The sequence below is a fragment of the Papilio polytes genome, unplaced genomic scaffold (assembly GCF_000836215.1).
Source record: "Papilio polytes unplaced genomic scaffold, Ppol_1.0 DF823399.1, whole genome shotgun sequence".
Taxonomy (NCBI): Eukaryota; Metazoa; Arthropoda; class Insecta; order Lepidoptera; family Papilionidae; genus Papilio; species Papilio polytes.
The window spans coordinates 2,186,841-2,192,840 of NW_013525805.1; the positions used below are offsets into that span (position 1 = coordinate 2,186,841).

At 33.0% G+C, this 6,000-nt stretch overlaps 1 long non-coding RNA gene across 1 annotated transcript in view; it reads right to left on the reverse strand.

Moving 5' to 3' along the window:
* The window catches only part of LOC106104910, a 134,950-nt gene that overhangs the window by 79,785 nt on the left and 49,165 nt on the right, over positions 1 to 6,000 (reverse strand). The window contains exon 2 of the long non-coding RNA XR_001225699.1: positions 4,161 to 4,363. This is a non-coding gene — a long non-coding RNA (uncharacterized LOC106104910). The remainder of the gene's footprint in view (positions 1 to 4,160; positions 4,364 to 6,000) is intronic.

A 6,000-nucleotide genomic window follows, 5' to 3' on the forward strand; every position in this document is an offset into this window, starting at 1 on the left:
ACCGGAATAAAATTAAAAATACCACATTAAAACTCTATCTATAATTTTACATGAGTTTCACCTATTTTTATGCTATAAAATGTCAAAATTATAATTATTTTAAATTCAATCATCCTTTTCTTAAGATATGCCGAATTGAGTAGCTCCTTCTTTTGGGAAGTTGGTCAAAAATAAGGACAACAGAATTAAAACATTATAACAATAAATTCATATTGACAAAATTTCCGTGGCATGTAAACCTAACCGATACACGTCTACCCGTTTTGCATGGGCCGGATTGTCTCATATGTCATATTGTCACACCGACGGACGGAGATCGATGGCTGCACCTGCCGCGACTTCATCCAGCAAGGGTTCACGATGATTTATCTTCCCTACTTGTGAACGATTTAAAATGAGTTGTAAATGAAGCGCTTTTCTGTTATTTAAATTTTTCAACAACAATTCATCAGAATAAGGCTTTCGCTTGAGTTATTACTCAAGGGTATTCTTTTGCTAATATAAATAAAAATTTATAAAAAAGAATCACTTTACGTATCTTAACAAAATAATGGCGAATAGAATAAAATATTTTTTTTTCATCTTTTTTTCCGCTGTTGAAATAAAAATTTCTATGTTTATTTTTATAGCAAAATTATCTACATGTATACTAATATTACGAAAGATTTTTATTTTTGTATTCATTTAAATAACTCAAAAACTACTAGGCCGATTTTAAAAATTCTTTCACCATTAAAAAGCCACGTTATCAGTGAGTAACTTAGACTACTATTTTTATATATTTTTATAATTTCATGCGGGCAATTACGCGAGCAACAGCTAGTCTATGAATAAAAATATTACTCATTAAAATGCGGGAATTATTTAAGCTTTATTTCTATAGATTAAAATATTGTTAACTTTTCTATTTATGTCTTTTTGTTCACGTTTAATTTCAATCTGATATCATGATATGGCAATTTCTTTGATGTTATTTTCGTCAAATGAGACTAAATACACTCCACGGTACATAAACAATAATTTTAAAATACACTTTATTTCGTAAAACATAGAGTCCAAATTTAAAAATTGTATATTGTTAGGTGTCGTATAAAATTAAGACCACCCAAAGAAGCCGACGTTGAATCAGTTCGTTAGATTATTGTTATAGAGTTTTGCATCTGGCGACAGGTGATACTTGGTTTGAATAAAAAACCGTTTCTATTGAATTTTTAAGATTGACAAAAAGTTCTGAGGAATCAAGCTGAAGTGGCAAGTGTCAATTCCTTGACTAAATAAACATCTTGCTCACGCTAGAAAAGGATTTAAATAATCATCCTGTCTAAATTTTCTTATCTCTATAGAGATTATTTATAAATAATTTTATCATACTATCTTACTTATATTATAAATGCAAAAGTTTAGATGGATGGATGGATGTTTGTTAAAGTTTGTAGCCAAAACAACTGCACGGATTTTGATTAAATTTGGTATAGAAGTAGAGGATAGTGTGAAGAACACATAGGCTACTCACTTTTGTTTTTATTAATTCCACGCAGACGGAGTCGCGGGCGAAAGTTAGTCTAAAATAATTCTTATTAAGATCAGGCGCACACCTTTGACTAAACTATAGCACAACTTTTGTGCGATTGTCGATTGTTTCTCAGCCAATTCAACTGTTTAGTTGCACAACTAAAAATCGAGCATTGTACGCATCGCAATATAAGCTCATAGAAATCAAAGTGAAACTAAACATTTATGTGATAATTTACGAAAATACGTTTAAATACGTAAATTTTATTGTAACCCATACAAAGGACATAAATCCAACATTTTATTAATAAGACTCAATAATTCGAAGTTGTTTTGAATAAGGTAATTAAATTGGTAACCATTTAAGATCCCTGAACAGTTCAATATTACGAGTGACGTCAGCCGAAATGAAAGGGACAATAGTGAATCAACGTCAAATGTCAACTTGGCCCCTTGCCGTCCTCTATTATTAACCTAACCAACTTACTTAGGCCTCTAGCAAGACATGACTTTTGCATTTTATCAAAGATATAATCATTCAAGATAGAAGAGACAACGGTCTAGCTGAGTGGTCGATATCATGACTAGTCGTTCCTCTGTCGCCTACCCACTTACTGTTAATGATAATATTAATGTTATCTCAGAAAGCAATCTTTTGAAAGGCTTCTTGTGACGAAAGATGGTGCGCTTTATATTTTGATTTGCCAATTGAGGCCGGGTGAATGATCCGACAATTTCTACATTTACATCTCTTTAAGTTATCCCATTTTATACCCCTAAATAACTATAATTGAGTAATAAATTCTGTACAAGCTACATGTCTCTTAAACATTCTTCTTCTACAGCCCTACAGCCCTTGGTAGGCCTTGGCTTCGTCCAGCAACTTCTATCGGCCTATCTCTGTCCACGGTCCTACAGTTTGCTATATACTGAAGCGAATCTCAAATAGTTCGCTTCGTAATCGTCGCTTACCATCTGATGTCAAAGGAATTTGGAGTTTAAGAGTGGCCATATTATTAAAAATTAAACTTTTACATTTAAATGACGTGTCAATATTCGGCTGTAAGCTGAACAAAGACAAAGTTTTAATAACATTTTTTTATAATCAAAATTCTATTGATAAGCATACTGCGGAAGTTTTAGTATTATCCACTGTTTTAGATAGGCAAGGACGGGAATACCCATGGCAAAGAATGGAACACTAGCTTGCAGTTTACGGCCACCACCTCTTCTTTAACTTGTATGCCCGTAACTGTCACAAAGTTTTAAATCTTGCGAAATATGTGTTTACACATGCCTGTGGCCAAAGTCAATGAGCCAGCAAGTGGCATGTACATTCCAGTTAATTCGCATTTTGAATGCCACAAGAATGTCTTCTTTTAAGACAAAGCGCATCAGTAAAATTTGATCTAGCCATCCCCAGAGAGGTCCATCCTGTAGTAATGTAAGACACGAAGCTATATTGAGACATAAATTTTTCATTCCGCCCGAGGCTACTTGTGATAACCTACTTGACCAGTGCGTCCCAAGGGGTACATAAAGGACTTCTCTTGTATAAGGAATCACATATTTCATAACCTTCTCTCGCTAGGGATGGATACCATTAGAAGCATATCGATAATATGCTTTACCAAAGGAAATTTACCATCCTTTTTTTATTATTTTCTACAATTAAAATGCTGCATTATGTCATTATCTCCAAGTTCTTTTAGTTTCTTTAATTATCACGATGTTCTGTGTAATATAGGGAATAGATTTGTTTATTTTTATTAACATGATTTAATTTTTACTTTGCTTTATGTAAAGTCTTGCTATGGTTCTGCCAAAGATGTTGAAAAAGACAACATTTTTTCAATGTTTATTAAGTAACCTAGTTAGTTAAATATTATTTCAATTTCGATACCGTTAAGGGACATCTCTAAACAAACATGTCCTGTTCACACCCTCAATTTTTTTGTACCGTCGCACAAAGGGCTGGAAGGGCTACCGAACGGACACAATAATAAATATTTTGACGATAACACATAAATATTCCACTTTTATGAATAGCAAAAAGGCGATGTGCCACCGAGGGTAATTCCATACATTTTTATGGTCACTCCTTCCTCCTATAAATCGTGAACTATTTATTAGGGCAGCGGCCGCGCGATTTTTCAAGGCTCTCAAGGTAATGTAAAGGGTATAATGGGGATGTGGGGTGTCGTTAGGCAAACCGTAAAACTGCGTTTAGTGAAATATGACGATGGCCAATAAAAATTCATGAGTGTAACAATTTTTTTCTAGTTTATATATAGACTAGCTTTCGCCTACGTAAAGGTGTTATGTGTTTTACCAGACTTTGTTTCTCGTGTATGCCAAATTTCATCGAAATCCGTTCAGCCGTTTAGGCCGAAAATGTAACAAACATCCATACATCTAAACCTTTGCACTAAGAATAGTAGGATAAGTTTCCTACAATTTAATGAAAATATTACTTAAGTTAGAAAAATTCTAGTTAAATTTATTAAGTAACGACTTACATCATTTTACTAAAGTCACAATGTGTAGTGTAAAACAATCATAGAATATTTCTATCTCTTTCTATCTATTTATTCTATCCACTTTACAAATGCAAAGTTACTACTATCTACAAATAACATAAAGCTCACCTTTACTAAATACACATCACTAGTTTCCATAGAAAACGTATTAACTGTGCAATTTAACGTTGCACATCACATGAGCATAGTGCGGTGTCGCGTGCACTCCACGCTGTCGGCCTGTAATTTCCGGCTTTGTCACTAACGTACGCTGCAACCTGGCTGCGTTAGGAGACCACCACACAGCCAGCGATACTATAACGCGATGAAAACTGTAAAGAAAAAAAATAGTTAATTTAAAAACAATAAATTTAACTATAACTAAAATTCTAATGGTTAGAGTTACGTTAAAAACTAGCTTTGGAAACCGTTACAATATAATTTTATATTTACTAATGTGTGTATGTATACATTTTTTTTTCTTTTTTGTGTATCTTTGTAACTTTCTTCCGTTAATCAGATTTGTTTTCAACTGTGTAATTAATTATATAGTGTTTGCTTTATGAATGAATTAAATGATTATTATTATTATTATTATCATTATTAGTGGAGAATTGTGAAATTATTTTTGGGAAATGTGTAGTCTGAATTTGTGAAGAAAATTGTATAGTTGTAACGTAGAGGAATCTATCCTAAAAAAGAAAAACCTAGAACGTGGTTACGATATTTTTAATCTTACGAATCTATACTAATATTATAAATGCAAAGTTTAGATGGATGGATGTATGGATATTTGTTAGAGTTTGAAGCCTAAGTGGCCTAATGGATTTCGATGAAATTTGGCATAGAGGATAGTCTGGAAGAACACATAGGCTACCTACATTTGTTTTTATTTAATTCCGCGCGGACGAAGTTGCGGGCGAAATCTTGTAATCATTTTATAGCGTTCTGTGTGCTAGTGCTTTATAACGGGCTGCGAAGAGGTCGACATGATGTAAGTGTCACGGGTACAACCGATTAAAGCAACATGAGGGATTAAATGTTATTTCAAAGATATTACCGTGGTAATATCGGTAATCGTCTCAGCTTATAAGCGATGGTTTATTTTGCGTATAATATTTTTAACTGTAGACGAAGACGACTATATTCAAACATAGAACTTTGAACTATTCCCTTAAGTTTTTTAATATAGAGCACGCATTTAAAACTATTTTTTTACACTAAGAGTTTGTAGCCTAAACGACTGAACGGATTTCGATGAAATTTGGTATAGATGTAGAGGATAGTCTGGAAGAACACATAGGCTACCAAATTTTTTTTTTCCTACGCGGACGTAGTCGCGAACGAAAGCTAGTAGATTAATAAAAAATCGCATAACTGATTTATTTGATTACCCTCTTTTAAGCTATCACATGTGTTTTTACAAATAAAATTGTGCAGAAAATCAATCGTGAAGATCAAAGATAGCTCGTTGATTGAAGAGCCATTTGGACCATTGACCCTTTGCAAAGAGTGAGTAAAAGAGCTACTTAGAATAATTGGCTCTTTCATGTCCTTAGACCTTTAACTCACCGTTCCAAATTCACCATGCATTAGAAAATTAAAATAATTGAAAGCTATACAAAAATGTATTGACCATACAACTTTATAGTTGAAATCAAGGAATTGCAGCCCCTTCATTTCGTTTTTTTTACATTAAAAGATTTCTTTACCTTAACAGCTTTTCATCTAAGTACAAAGTAAGCTTATAGTTTGAAGAAAGTATATTTTTTTATTATAATTTCTTTTAGCATATTGTCGATAAATTGCTTGTAAATTTGCAACAATATTAATTACCTTCAACAATCAACACAACATAATTGCCATTGAGCCTACAAAGAAGCCTTTTCATAGCGGGCCTCGTAAACTTTTGAGGCTGATTAAAATTTTTTAACGAGACCGTCCAATTATGATGTGGCGTCCATTATAA